This window comes from Rhagoletis zephyria, unplaced genomic scaffold, assembly GCF_001687245.7.
Source record: "Rhagoletis zephyria isolate East Lansing unplaced genomic scaffold, Rhagoletis_zephyria_1.1 Rzeph_scaffold_00338, whole genome shotgun sequence".
In the NCBI taxonomy this organism is placed as follows: Eukaryota; Metazoa; Arthropoda; class Insecta; order Diptera; family Tephritidae; genus Rhagoletis; species Rhagoletis zephyria.
Genome location: NW_016157422.1, coordinates 182768 through 199227, shown reverse-complemented (window position 1 = coordinate 199227; position 16460 = coordinate 182768).

Here is a 16460-nt window from a genome sequence, read left to right as displayed (position 1 = left end):
ACGGTGACATGCAACGCTGACTTACGGTGACATGCAACCCTGACTGATGTCGACATACAATCCTGACTCTGAAAAGAAAAAGATAGACGACATTTGACGAGACGACCAGTCGAAGTATTAAACTTGACCAAAACGGACGTGCACACCATTATTTGAATTAATCATTATTAAAAAATACATTAAATATGTAAACTAAATATTTCTAATAAATCCTACAGAAATTTGGAGGCTCAACCGGGATTGTGACGAATATAAAAGAATTTGTGTAAGTGCGTGGAAAGACAAGCGTCGTTAAACGCTGAAAATTGCAGTGTGTGTCGGTGTACAGCGTAAGCGCACGCAAACGCTGCACGAAAAAACGATCACTAAACGTCGTCAAACGTTTAGAAAGCTAATTTGTGCCGTTTGCAAACATACGAGCGTTTATAAACGCTTCGCAAAATAATAAACAAAAACGTCGTTAAACGTTTAAAACGCAAAGTTGTGCCGTGCATGAACATCCACAAACCATACGCAGACTCATGAAGTGTAAGCGTCGTTAAACGCAAAAATACGTACATTTAAATTGTGTGTGCCGTTCGGGTAAAGACAAGCGTCCTCAATCGCTATACAAATTAAGCATCAAGCGTCATCAAACCCAAAAACTATAAGCATCATGGAGCGCTGTACCAAATTGAAATTTGGCTACGAAGCAAAGCGTCGCTACGTGTTTGAAAATAACGTCGGACAAATTTTGCCGAGTGACGACCGGAGACGAAGATTAAGTAAGAAAGAGACTAAGATTATTAAAGAAAAGGCGAGTTGAGACGAATACATAAGAAAGAAGATACACACAGCAGTAATCAAGCAACAAGTGAAGGGGAAACAAAGCAACAAACGACGGTGTGCTCTTACCAAGCGTTAAACGAGAAAGTCGTGGAATCGTTGAGTCGAGGAAGTATGAAGAGACACACAGCAGGCATCAAGCAACAAAGTATTTACGAAGTACTGAGTGTGTTGAAAGTGTGTAAAGCGAAAGCAACGAAGATCATCTACCAAGCGACGAATGGTGGTGAAAAGAGAGTGAGAAACAGCGTACAGAAACGAATAGAGTTGAAATAAAACTAAAAGGAACATCTTCCAAGCGACGAGTTGTTGAAAAGGGACGGTGAGAAACAATTTGGATAATTAACCAAGCATTCAACTGAAATAAGCGAAAAGCGACGGAAACTATATTTACACATTTTTGCAAATCGACGGGTTAACGAACTGAGCTAGAGAAGGGGAAAGGCGTTAGCAGATAAGTCCAATAAGAAACTGTGTATTTTGATTTCTTTTAGTCGTACTTGCATTTATACGTATAAATAGTCTAGAATATATTTGAAAACACTTACATTTGTTTAGAGTTAAGATTTTGCTATATTTTCCCAAGTGTAAAGTGGTGTAAAGCACATAATGGACAGACAGACAATATTGACGTTCAATTTAAGACAGTTGCAACAAACACTACGTGAACTTAATATATCCACCACTGGGCGTAAACAAGTAATGATGACTCAGTTAGTTCATCTTATGAAGACGCACCAGGAAACGAAAATCACAGTTCCGCTGTGGGCATCGCTCCGACTCGTAGATCATTGTTTACGTTGAAAGACATACAGGAAAGTTTGACGCAGTTTAGTGGGGATGACAACGTTGATGTTCAACAATGGGTAAATGAATTCGAAGAAAATGCTTTAGTGGTAGGTTGGAATAGTGTCCAAAATTCATTTATGGGAAACAATTATTAAAAGGGGCAGCTAAATTATTTATTAGAAGCCAACGCGGGTTAGTCAGCTGGGAGTTACTTAAACAAGAACTGATTAATGAATTTAGGAAAAAGTTATCGTCATCTGAAATCCACACACAGTTGAGGTATCGCAAAAAGAAGGCAACCGAAACATTTCGCGAGTATTTGTACGCACTAAGAGAAATAGGCAAACCTTTGGATACTGACGTAGAGAGTGTAATATCATATTTTATCGAGGGTATACCAGACACTAGGGTTAACAAAGCGGTATTATATGACGCCAGGACAATAAGTGAGCTTAAGGAGAAAATTAAGGTTTATGAAAAAATTCATGGCAAAGCAGCCACTATTAGTTCTAAGACAGTTCACCAACAAAATATGGCAAACTCCTCTAGTGCTCAAAAGGTTTCAAAGACTTGTTTCAAATGTCGTAGTACAACACATTTAATTCGTGACTGTAAAAGTAAGCAAATTAACTGTTTTAAATGCAATGGTGTTGGTCACAAATCATTTGAGTGCAGGGGCGCTGAAGGTACTAAAATCAAGAAAGAGACTGAAAATGTAAATAATGTTAACATTGAAAAAAAAGACATACAACTTGCCCGTTAAGGTAGTAAAGATAGGGGGGTTTGAAATTAATGCTTTAGTTGATACTGGATGCTGTAATTGTTTGATGAGACGTGATACATTCAACCAAATAAAGTTCGAAGGTAAAGTAGCAGAAGATATACGAACTTTGTACGGTGGATGTGAAAAAGGGTTTACAACTTACGGTAGCTTCGTCGCAGAAAGAGAAGTAGATGGGTTGAAGTTTGCTCAAACTTTTCATATCACAAGCGAGAAGTTAACATTAATGTGAAGCTAGAAGGCGCAGAATTTGTTAAGAGAGTAGATAAAAAGTCGCAAGGCAAAGAAAGTAATCAGACAGAAAGAATAGAATTAATAGATGAGTTTAATATTTTGTGTTTGAATGCAGTAAATGACTGCGAAGACGTAGCTATTCAGGAGATTATAAAAAGTTATAAGCCTCAGTGAAACCAAAACTGCCCAACAGAAATGAAGATAATTTTAAGCGATGAAATACCAGTATACCAGCGCCCAAGAAGATTGTCTTGGGAAGACAAGAAGTTCGTAGATCAACAGGTAGAGGATTGGTTGAAAGCTGACATCATCCAGCCAAGCTTCTCAAATTATGCATCACCGATTGTAATAGTTAGCAAAAAAGATGGGTCAAAGCACCTGTGCTGCGACTATCGGCTGTTAAATAAGAAAATCATTCGGAATAATTTTCCGATGGCGCGCATTGATGACGTGCTGGATAGGTTACAGGGAGCGAACGTGTTCACTACACTAGACTTGGATGGATTCTTCCACGTACCTATGGCCGAAGAGTCCAGAAAATATACTGCTTTCGTAACTCCAGACGGCCAGTACGAATTCAAGTATGTTCCGTTTGGGATATGTAATTCGCCAGCTGTCTTTTGTAGATTTGTAAATTTTGTGTTCAGGGATCTTATAAAGGACGGTACAATCGCTATTTATATGGATGATATTATCATTCCATCTAAAGATATCAGTGAATGTGTACGGAAACTAAAACGAGTTTTAGATGTAGGGCCAAAATATGGTGTTCGTATTAAATGGAAAAAATTCCAGTTCTTAGAACGAAAAGTTAGCTTCCTGGGATACGCCATTGAGCAAGGTACAATTAGACCATCAGAAGAGAAGTTGCAAGCGATTCAACGTTACCCAATGCCGAAGGACAGGAAAGGTGTTGAGAGATTCCTCGGTCTGACCTCATATTTTAGGCGGTTTGTTAATAACTATGCTATACTGGCCAAACCTTTATCAGATTTATTTTGAAAAAGAACAGCACTTTTGAAAGGGGGGAGGAGCAGTCAGCATCTTTTCGGAAGTTGAAAAACGCACTTACAGCGCCACCTGTATTACGTTTGTTTAATCCCAGTGCTGAAACAGAGATTCACACCGATGCGTCAAAATTTGGTTATGGCGCGATATTTTTGCAGATGTGGAGTGAAGACCAAACACTTCATCCGGTTGAATTTTTGAGCAGGAAAACGAGCAAATCCGAAGAGAAGTATAGCTCATATGAGTTAGAGGTGTTGGCGGTGATTGTGGCTTTAAATAAGTGGAGAACTTATTTAAAGGGAGTTAGATTTACTATTGTTACTGACTGTAATGCTTTTGCATTGACCATGCGGAAAGATGACATACCTCCTCGTGTAGCAAGATGGGCTTTGTTTTTGCAGGAGTTTGATTACCAAATTATCCATAGACCTGCGACTAAGATGATGCACGTAGATGCATTAAGCAGAATGTATTGTTTACAAATGGAGGAAACATTACAGCATCGCCTATTGCAAGCACAAAAAACCGACGAGTGGACGAAAGCAATTAGGGTGATTTTCGAAAAGGGAACTTACGAGGATTTTTATATATCACATGGCATACTATGTAAAGACCCTTCAAAGGAACTAGTCGTTATCCCTTCGCAAATGGAAAATGACATAAAAAAGACTGTACATAGACAGGGTCACTTTGCTGCGCGTAAAACACAAGAGCTCGTTGACAAATCGTATCACATACCGCACGTAGGGCGGAAAGTCGTAAACGTAGTGAATAACTGCGTCGAGTGCATTGTAGCAAACGCGAAAATGGGGAAAAAGGAAGCATTTCTTACACCTATTCCGAAAGATGATTATCCTTTAAGTACTTTTCATCTTGACCATTTAGGACCTTTGACAGCCACGCCAAAACGTTATAACCACAATTTATCAGTTGTTGACGGTTTTTCAAAATTTACTTGGTTGTATCCGACAAAGGATACAGGTGCTTCAGCAGTAGTTGATAGACTAAAAAAGCAAGCAGCCGTTTTTGGAAACCCAAAGAGGGTAATCACAGACAGCGGCGCAGCTTTTATCTCTCAAGTTTTCAAAGAATGTTGTAGGGAACAGGGAATACAGCACCTGGTTATAGCAACAGGAGTTCCGCGAGGCAATGGGCAGGTGGAACGTATCCATAGAGTAGTGATCCCGATGTTGACGAAACTAACTTTGGAAAATCCGGACCAGTGGTATAGATACGTAGAATCAGTACAGCAATTTTTGAACAATTGTCCCAGCCGTAGCACAAAGGTTTCACCCTTTAAGCTATTAACGGGGTTAAGCATGCGTTTGGGTAAAGAATTAGATTTAAACAAGTGTATTGAAGAAGATGTAATTCGAGAGTTGGAGTCAGAGCGCGAGAAGATTAGAGAAACAGCAAGGGATAGTATTAGGGCGATTCAAGAAGAAAACAGGAAGGGCTTCAACGCAAAAAGAAAAGCTGAACAGTCATACGAGGAAAATGAATTAGTAGCCATAAAAAGGACTCAGTATGGGCCTGCACTTAAACTTAAGAGAAAATATTTGGGGCCATATAAAATAGTTAGGAAGTTAAAGCATGGTCGATATGACGTGGAGAAGGTAGGGGAACATGAAGGACCGAACAGGACGACAACGGTAGCGGAATTTATGAAAAAATGGAAGGCGTCGTTCGGGGACGAACGAATGTCAGGACGGCCGATTGTAGGAACGCAGAAAGGACGAACCAGAAGTCGACGTACTTACGGTGACATGCAACGCTGACTTACGGTGACATGCAACCCTGACTGATGTCGACATACAACCCTGACTCTGAGAAGAAAAAGAAAGACGACATTTGACGAGACGACCAGTCGCAGTATTAAATTTGACCGAAACGGACGTGCACACCATTATTTGAATTAATCATTATTTAAAAATACATTAAATATGTAAACTAAATATTTCTAATAAATCCTACATATATTTGTGAAGCAATATCTTTGTGCCCTTTTTCCAAAATGGTGGACCGAAATTCTGTGCTTACCTTAGTAACGGGTGATTTTTTTGAGGTTAGGATTTTCATGCATTAGTATTTGACAGATCACGTGGGATTTCAGACATGGTGTCAAAGAGAAAGATGCTCAGTATGCTTTGACATTTCATCATGAATAGACTTACTAACGAGCAACGCTTGCAAATCATTGAATTTTATTACCAAAATCAGTGTTCGGTTCGCTTTACGTCCGATTTATGGTCTACATAATCGACCAAGTGAGCAAACAATTAATGCGATTGTGACCAAGTTTCGCACTCAGTTTACTTTATTGGACATTAAACCAACCACACGAATGCGTACAGTGCGTACAGAAGAGAATATTGCGTCTGTTTCTGAGAGTGTTGCTGAAGACCGTGAAATGTCGATTCGTCGCCGTTCGCAGCAATTGGGTTTGCGAAACACATTTCGAACCGAACACTGATTTTGGTAATAAAATTCAATGATTTGCAAGCGTTGCTCGTTAGTAAGTCTATTCATGATGAAATGTCAAAGCATACTGAGCATCTTTCTCTTTGACACCATGTCTGAAATCCCACGTGATCTGTCAAATACTAATGCATGAAAATCCTAACCTCAAAAAAATCACCCGTTAGAATCCGTTTTGGAAACAGCTAAAGATGAATTAAAAGCTCAAATTTAAGGGTTGGCTCAAGCTCATCAAAGCATAAGTCCTTCAAAAGCAGAAGTGCATACACCTATTTTCATAATTCCAGGACTGACCTTAACCTCATAAAGTCTTTGCCGGAATTCAAGGGAATTAATGTAGAGTATCCTGCCTGGAGAGAAGCGGCAAAGTTTGTCATCAATTATCATAATGACGGCTAAGAAGCTTATTATGTTGCAATGGGCATACTTCGAAATAAGATTTCAGCCGCAGCTAATGAAAATTTTAGTTCCTTCAATCTTCTCCTCTTTTTTATTGGCGCTGTAATTGCATAAGCGATTTTGGCCGAGTCCAAAACAGCAGCCAGTCATTTCTATTCTGTGCTAACTGACGCCAATTGGAAATGCCAAGTAAAGCCAAGTCCTTCTCCACCTTGTCTTTCCAACGCAGAGGAGGCCTTCCTTTTCCTCTGTTACCAGCATAGCGGCCCACGTTGAATATTTTCAGAGCAAGAGCGTTTCTGTCCATTCGAACGACATGGCAGCGGAGCCGCTGAATTTCAATTCGCTCCACTATGTCTACATCGTTGTAAAGCCCATATACAGCTCATCGTTAAATCGTCTGCGATATTCGCCATCACCAACGCGCAAAGGTCCGTACATCTTTCGCAGAATCTTTCTCTCGAAAACTCCAAGAGCCACCACATCGGATGCTTTCGCGCCATACACCAGCACAGCCATGTGACTTATAGAGTGTGATCTTTGTACGACGACAGAGGACTTTCCTTCTCAATTGCCTACTTAGCCCGAAGTAGCACTTGTTGGCAAGAGTGTTTCGCCGTTGGATTTCAAGGCTGACATTATTATTGGTGTTAATGCTGGTTCCCAAATAAACGAAGTCGTCTACTTTTTCAAACTTGTAACTGTCAACAGTGACGTGGGTGCCAAGACGCGTATGCTCTGACTGTTTGTGTGCTGACAGGAGATACTTCGTTTTGTCCTCGTTCACCACCAGACCCATTCGCTTTGCTTCTCTATCCAATCCCGAGAAGGCAGAACAGACTTAGCCTTTGTTTTTACCGATTATATCGTTGTCGTCGGCATACGCCAGCAATTGTACGCTCTTGTAAAATATTGTGCCTGAGCGGTTCAGTTCTGCGGCTCTTATTATCTTCTCCAACATAAGATTAAAGAAATCACACGAAAGGGAGTCCCCTTGTCTGAAACCTCGTTTGGTATCAAACGGCTCGGAGAGGTCCTTCCCTATTCTGACGGAGCTGGTGGTATTGCTCAACGTCATTTTACACAGCCGTATTAGTTTCGCGGGGATACCAAATTCAGACATCGCGGCATAAAGGCAACTTCTCTTCGTGCTGTCGAAAGCGGCTTTGAAATCGACAAATTGATGGTGTGTGTCGCTCCTATTATCGCACGTCTTCTCAAAGATTTGGTGTATTTTGAATATTGATCTATGGTGGGTTTTCCAGGCCTAAAGCCACACTGATAAGGTCCAATCAGTTCGCTGACGGTGGGCTTCCGTCTTTTGCAAAACACACTCGATAAGACCTCATAACCTATGCTTAGAAGGCTGATTCCGTGGTTGTTGGGGCGTATGGCGAGGTCGCCTTTCTTGTGGATTGCGCAGAGCACACTTAAATTTCAGTCGTCGGGTATGCGTTCATCTGACCATATTCTGCATACGAGCTGATGCATGCACCTCATCAGCTCCTCGCCGCCGTACTTGAATAGCTCGGCTGGCAGGCCGTCAGCTCCAGCAGCTTTGTTGTTTTTCAGCCGCGTAATCGCTATTCGTACCTCGTCATAGTCAGGCGGTGGGACAGCTACTCCATCATCATCGACTGGGGACTCGGGTTCGTCTTCCTCACTACTTTCAGCGCTGCTACCATTCAGTAGGTTGTAAAAGTGTTCCCTCCGCAGTTTTAATTATATATTCTGGACATCGGTCACCAGGCTGGCATAGTTGTTCTTACAGGAGCTCGCCCCGGTCTTGAATCCTTACGTAAGTCGCCTAACCCTCTGGTAGAATTTTCGGGCGTTCTTCCTGTCGGCCAGCATGTCAAGCTCTTCGCACTCACGTATTTCGGCCTCTCTCTTCTTATTGCGGCAAATACGTCTCTCTTCCTTCTTCAGTACCCTATAACGGTCCCACATGGCTCGCGTTATGCCCGATCGCAGCGTGGCTTATAGGCGGCGTCTTTTTTCTCTGGGGCTTCTTAATTCCTCATCGTACCAGTTGTTCTTTCGGGCTATCTGAAATGCAACTACTTCTTCGGCGATCGGTTCCACTGCTCACGTATATCGGATTCTTGAAGAGTGCTCTCTGAGAGCAAGTGGGTGAGTCGAGTGGCGAATAAGTTGGCCGTCTGTTGTGATTGAAGCTTTTCGACGTTAAGATTTCCTTGCATTGTTGGGCGCACATTTTTCGCTGCACAGAGGCGGGTGCGTATTTTGGCTACAAAAAGGTAGTGGTCCGAGTGGATGTTTGGCCCTCGGAGTGTACGTACCTCCATAATTCTTGAAGCATACCTTCCGTCCATCACAACTTAATCGATTTGGTTTCTCGTTTTTCGATCTGGAGAAAGCGATGTAGCTTGGTGGATGTTCTTATGCTGGAACCTAGTACTACACATTACAATGTTTCGGGCCCCGGCGAAGTCTATAAGCCTCAGTCGGACGTTACGTCGTGGAGGCTGAATTTTCCGACAGTGGCGCCACAGATCCCTTCCTTGCCCACCTTGGCATTCAAATCGCCAAGCACGATTTTCATATCGTGTCGGGTGCAGCGATCATATGTTCGCTCATAGAAGACATTTATGGACGCCTCATCCTTATCTTCCGTCGGTGCATGGGCGCAGATGAGCGACGTGTTGAGAACATAGCTTTTATGCGCATTGTGGCTAGGCGTACGTCTCCCGGGGTGAACTCCAGTACCCGTCGATAGAGTCTCTCTCCTACCGCGAATCCAACACCGAATTTGCGCTCCTTTACGTGGCAACTGTAGTACACGTCGCAAGGCTTCACGCTTACTTTTCCTTGCCCCGTCCATCGCATTTCTTGGATGGCGGAGATGTCAGCCTTTGTCTTCCCGAGGACATTAACCAGCAGAGGCACCTTGCCTTAAGGGTCCGGATATTCCAGGTGCATACCCTTAAATCGTAGTTTTTATTGGGGTTGTCACCTATTTGAAAAATAATATCTATTACTACGTTTATGCGACAGAATTCATAAATTCCGCATTTCGTAAATTCGAAAATTGGTGCCGTTTATGCATAATTTTCTAATTCATGAAAAAATAAATAAATTCAAGATATTAATTCAGGAAAAGAAATAAAAATAAATTATATAATTCAATTCATGATTCAATTTAAAACTAATTGTTTACAATGTAACGTGTTTAACGATTTCGTCGTAATTTAATTCCAAATCTTTAGTTTTTATCCTAAATGCTCATCAGTAAGTCTGCTACGATGTGAATTCTTGATGAATACCATCGATGAAAATGCTGATTCGCAAACATATGTTGTTCCAAACATAGAAAACAGTCTATAAATCATTCATAACCCTTTCATATAGCTTTCATTAACGATGGTCCTGTTGCCTGAAGCTCACGAAGACAAAGCGTGACTGCAACGTCTACCACTGAAGCAGAGTTTATTGCTATATGTGCAGCAACGAAAGCAGTTGTATGGCTCCGAAAATTAGCGAAAGCAATTAACTGTGAGCAAATAGGTGCTACGTCTTTAAAGTGCGATAATCAAAAGGCAATTGAGTTAGTGAAAACTCCGGAATCATCTAAACGTACTAAGCATGTAGATATACAATATTTTTATTCATGTGATATGCAAACAATAGGTGAAATTTACGTTCAGTTTGTGGACAGTAGCAAACAGCTGGCGGATGCTCTCACCAAGGCTCTCAGCAGAGATAAGTTCGAAAGCTTTATGAAGCAATACGGTTTAACAGGCAACATCGTAACTGAAGAAAGCGAGAGGGAGTGTTGAAGAAATCGCTTTATTAAGTTCTGCATACGTATAAATTAATATGGCAGCCCTGTTATACTTTACTAAATTTTCTCTGTACATTTTATTCATAATATCCTTTTTCTCGCCTGTCCTTCCTTCTGTCCCTTTTTTTTGGCTCGGGTTTGGACTTCCGGCTCTAAGATTTAGCGATCACAAAGTTATTCTACTTATACTATTGTTAATTCAATAAATATCAAAACTGAATTTCAAGATCCGCGTTTTATTCAATCAACAATCGCAAAAGGTACATTTTCTTATATACTTTCCATATAAGCAAGTTTGGGTTCGAAAAACTTTATCATTCGCTCTTCCGGGCTCAAATCATTTATACTCGGGTGGAAGACTAAAAAATGCCGCTTTAAACTGTGCTCTTTAATCAAATTTAGTGCTTTTGAGCAAATGAAGCATTGTGGACTCTCAGCACTGTTTAAAATAAAAAAATTCAATTTCCCACCCAGTCTGAAACATTATCAAAAGATTCATACACATCAATTTTGCCCACTGTTTCATGCATAAATATGCGGCGTCAACCTACTTGTTTGACTGTTGCAAGCAAACTTAATTCTTTTCTCGCTAAACTCGTTACTCTCTATTTTTGTATACGTGCACGCAGTATCTCGCAGCACCTGCTACATCTCTGCCCATGCCTGATCATAGTCCTTTATACGTTTGATGTGGTCGTTATCAAAAAGGGCGGTTTCATCCGAGGCTGTTTGTTCTTTTTCATTGTGCGGGGTTTTAACGTGGCGGGACCCAAACCCAGCTCACGCGAAGTTTAACGCCTTCTCACTTCAGCTCGCTCCCAAACGACGCACCGATTTCAAAAATAAACCCTTGAACAACCGCGAGAATCCTCAGCCCGCAACAAATTACGAAAATTGTCAAAATCAACCACAGGTAGGCAATCAACATCCTTTCAGATTCACTCCAACTCAGCAAAACATTAATAACATTTAAGTCATTCAACTGCTTAGATACCTTGCAATCTGTTAATGGTATCCGTGTGTCTAAGCGTAAACGTCTTCATAGTCCATCTAAGGAAATTATTACCGTTCCAAGTCAGAATAATCTTCCGACTGACTTAATTAATCTGTCTTCACCATGTCGTCCAGCGTCAGAATCCTCAGGCTCAAAAGAGCGTGTAACGAAATCTGCTGTGAATAATAACGAGCCTGAAGTATCTTCCCCTTCCCCCATTGAAGTCGGGGCATCGTCTTCAAAGCCTCCACCGCCTTCAATATCCTCAACTAGTAACGCAGTAACTCAACCCCTTCCGCCGGTACTCCAGTCTGATACAAGGAAACTAGTTGTGGTTCCGGCAAAGAAGTCAATCTTTATCTCTAGGTTTTCTAGAGACACTTCCGAAGCCGATATAAAGTTTTATATCTCATCAAAACTTATAACTGTCGACTTAAGCATCAGAATATTTAATTTTAAACGCGAAAGAAATATTGCTTCATTTATTAAATCCGCTTTAAGTATTTATTACCAAAATGTAAGAGGCTTAAATACTAAATTAACGAACTTATACCTTAAAGGCCTTGGATGTAATTATAATATTCTTTCTTTCACTGAAACTTGGCTGAAACCTCACATTTTCAATTCAGAGATTCTTCCAAATAATTATCATATCTATAGACAAGATAGGGAGGACAGAATCGACGGTGGCGTACTCTTCGCTGTAGACTCTGAAGAGGTTAGTCTTCCACACATTGATTCAGTAGAATTCATATGCATTCGTGTACAGGTTGGAAAAGGGTATATTTACTTAGCTCCATGCTATATCCCTCCCCGATCTGACATATTTGTGTATTCACGACTCATCTCTTTACTGAAGTCAGTTAATTTATTGACAAAACCCTCTGATGTGGTGCAACAACGTATTTTTAGAGGAGATGGCCGAACTCTGCCTAACTCAGGTTAATGTACTTCACAATAAGTTTGGTAAGGTATTAGATCTTGTTTATGTTGATGATGCATCTAAGTCTGTTGTAAATAAGTGTGATCCACTAGTTTAGCCCGAAGATGTCTACCACCCTGCTATGATGATATCTTACGAAGTTATAAGTGATGGTCAGAATTTCGGTACCCAAGCATACGAACGAAATATTCGCTATGATTTTTCGAGATCCAACTTTAAAAAGCTTAACAAAGAACTGTCTTAATTGTCGTGGCCTGCATATAAAAAAATATTGAACAAAGCGTTGCACTTTTTAATATTACTTTAAATAAATTATTTGAAAAGCATATGCCTAAACGCATGTATGTGCCTGAAGAACAAACACAGTTTTGTTTAAAACCAAACGGCGTATTATATATAACCCAAATGATTTTATGACTTCGTAAACTCCAAGTGAAATGTACGAGGGTTTCCTTCCACCATGAAGTATCAAAATACCGTCTCTAGTGATAATCAAACAATTTTTAACATGTTCGCTCAGTTTTTCAAGTCTAATTATTTCATTAACTCACATGCTAACATTGACTATCCTTTTAAACTATGTCCAATTAACTCAATGAATGATGATGTAGTAGTTTATCTGAAATCCTTAAAGCAGTCCTTCAGTTATGGTCCTGACCAGATCCCTACTTGTATTCTTAAAATTTGTGCTGATTATCTCTATGAGCCGTTAACGGCGTTAATTAATTTGTCTCTTAAAGAGGGCGTATTTCCAACTATATGTAAGGAATCGGTCATAACCCCGTTACATTAAAGCAGTAGCAGATCTTCAGTGGAGAACTATCAGGAATAGCTAAGCTTTCTGCAATTCCTAAATTATTTGAAGCAATTATAACAGATCAGTTGACGCATTCTATCTCTTCTAGCATTTCATACAGTCAAAGGGATTTTGCAAGGGCAAATCAACTTCTACAAATTTACTTGAATTAAAAAAGCATTTAGTGAAAGCAAAACTGTTGATGTTATGTATACTGGCTTCAGTAAAGCATTTGACAAAGTGTGCCACTCGTTGCTCATCTATAAACTTGATCTTCTTGGTCTTCCACCTAATTTTCTACCTTGGATCTCTTCATACCTCAATGATAGATCACAAAGGGTAATGTTTAAAAATACTATCCCTGACCTCGTTGATGTTACTTCAGGAGTCCCTCAAGGTAGCCACCTAGGCCCGCCTCTGCTTCTGCTTTTTATAAACGATATTTCAACAGATATACAATTTTCAAAAATTTTAATGTATGCAGATGATGTAAAGCTTTATAAATCGTACGTTTCAATTAAAGAAAAGTCTTTGCTACAATCAGACTTAAGCAGCATGGCTTGCTGGTGTAAAGTAAATCTTATGCCTCTAAATCTTAAGAAATGTAAAGTGATGTGCCTCTCGCGAGGAGCTGTTCATTCCTCTTCTTATACAATAGGTAACCATAACCAGGAACAGGTATACAATTTTGTGGACCTTGGTATCACAATGGATCNCAAGTCTAATTATTTCATTAACTCACATGCTAACATTGACTATCCTTTTAAACTATGTCCAATTAACTCAATGAATGATGATGTAGTAGTTTATCTGAAATCCTTAAAGCAGTCCTTCAGTTATGGTCCTGACCAGATCCCTACTTGTATTCTTAAAATTTGTGCTGATTATCTCTATGAGCCGTTAACGGCGTTAATTAATTTGTCTCTTAAAGAGGGCGTATTTCCAACTATATGTAAGGAATCGGTCATAACCCCGTTACATTAAAGCAGTAGCAGATCTTCAGTGGAGAACTATCAGGAATAGCTAAGCTTTCTGCAATTCCTAAATTATTTGAAGCAATTATAACAGATCAGTTGACGCATTCTATCTCTTCTAGCATTTCATACAGTCAAAGGGATTTTGCAAGGGCAAATCAACTTCTACAAATTTACTTGAATTAAAAAAGCATTTAGTGAAAGCAAAACTGTTGATGTTATGTATACTGGCTTCAGTAAAGCATTTGACAAAGTGTGCCACTCGTTGCTCATCTATAAACTTGATCTTCTTGGTCTTCCACCTAATTTTCTACGTTGGATCTCTTCATACCTCAATGATAGATCACAAAGGGTAATGTTTAAAAATACTATCCCTGACCTCGTTGATGTTACTTCAGGAGTCCCTCAAGGTAGCCACCTAGGCCCGCCTCTGCTTCTGCTTTTTATAAACGATATTTCAACAGATATACAATTTTCAAAAATTTTAATGTATGCAGATGATGTAAAGCTTTATAAATCGTACGTTTCAATTAAAGAAAAGTCTTTGCTACAATCAGACTTAAGCAGCATGGCTTGCTGGTGTAAAGTAAATCTTATGCCTCTAAATCTTAAGAAATGTAAAGTGATGTGCCTCTCGCGAGGAGCTGTTCATTCCTCTTCTTATACAATAGGTAACCATAACCAGGAACAGGTATACAATTTTGTGGACCTTGGTATCACAATGGATCCTGAGCTTAATTTTAATCTTCACATCAATGTGACAGTCAACAAAGCTGAAGGTGTACTTGCATTTGTGAAACGATGGTCAAAAGAGTTTTGTGACCCTTATATCACTAAAACCCTGTTTACAACATTAGTTAGGCCAATTCTGAAATGCAGTTCGGTGGTTTGGAATTCAAGGTATCAAATTTACTCAGACAAGACAGAATCAATTCAAAAACAATTCCTACTTTTTGCTTTAAGAAATTTCTGTTGGGATTCGCAATATAACCTTCCGCCTTGTACGAGCTGATTAAAATTTATTAATCTTCGTACACTTGCCAGTCGCAGGCAAATGCTTGGTACAATTTTTATAGTTAAATTACTGATAGGCTCAATTTCAAGTCCGCTTCTTTTGGGTGAAGTTAGCCTTAATGTTCCCTCGTGGGTATCAAGACACTCTTGTCTCCTATTTCTGAAAGCTTGTTAAACTAATTTTGAATTGCACGACCCGCTCTGTTGCTTATGCCAGGATTTTACCTCTCATTCCAGGACGTTTGATATATCAGATCCGCTTTTCAGTATTAAGAAAGCGGTACTCTCCTCCCTCAATAAATGAATTATTATCATAAAGACATAAAATCAGCTGATGAATTTAGTTCTATTGCTGAACACTTTTAGATCTCGACACTTAACATACTCCTGCCTATCGTCACTCGGCGCAAAAATTGAAAATATTGGTTCCGTACGTCATGCGGACTGCGCCCCTCGTGCAAATGGGCGGGAATGGAGGGTAAGAACCGTTGGGATTATTATTATTATTATTAAAAAGAACTTTTGCGGTCAACGCGTCTACACAGTGGCCTCTTCATAAAGATCAAAAAATCAAGAGGTTAGTTTTTTAGGCAAAAGTCAAACTTGCCATTCATTACGAGAACTCTTTAGAATGGTCAAGTTTTAAGAATTCTCATTGACACAGGAACATCAAAAAATTACGTAAACAAATATGAATTTTTAAAAGGAATAAAACAAGTAGAAAAACCTTTCCCAATTGAGTCAATAAATGGAATTAATAATATCTTCGAAAAATGCTAGGACAGACGACAAATAATAGTATTAGATTGACGCTTCTCATATGTTAGTCTTTGGCAGGGCTTCTCCTCCGCTTTGTGGTGTGCACCTTGATGTTGTCACACAAAGGGGAGAGACCTTTAGTTTTACGCCGACTCCGAAAGGTGATTGTATTTTTATGAGAAGCTGTTTTTCATGGCAGAAATGCACTCGGAAATTTGCCATTGCCTGCCGAGGGGCGACCGCTGTTAAGAAAAAACCTTGTTCTAAATTTTTTTTTGCAATGTTGCTTTGACCAGGGATTGAACCCAGGCGCTGCGGTGTGGAAGCGCGCACTGCTTACCACTACACCGCAGAGGCCGCCGATTAAAATTTTTATTTTACCACAGCTCCAAACCTTCGACGGAATCATTGGGTACGATTGCCTAAGAGAAATCGAAGCACAAATAAGTAACTAAGATGGCTTTCTTGTCCAAAAATTAGGAAAATAAAAGATCCATCATTTCGAATACCAACAAGTTAATTCTCTAAAAACATGCTTTTCGGATTTCTCTTATAAAATTCGAGAATTAATTGAACACAACTCAATGCGTTTGCTAACCCTAATAGGGCCATCCCCTATAATACTAGGGTTGTAGCAACAATAGATACAACAACATAAGAG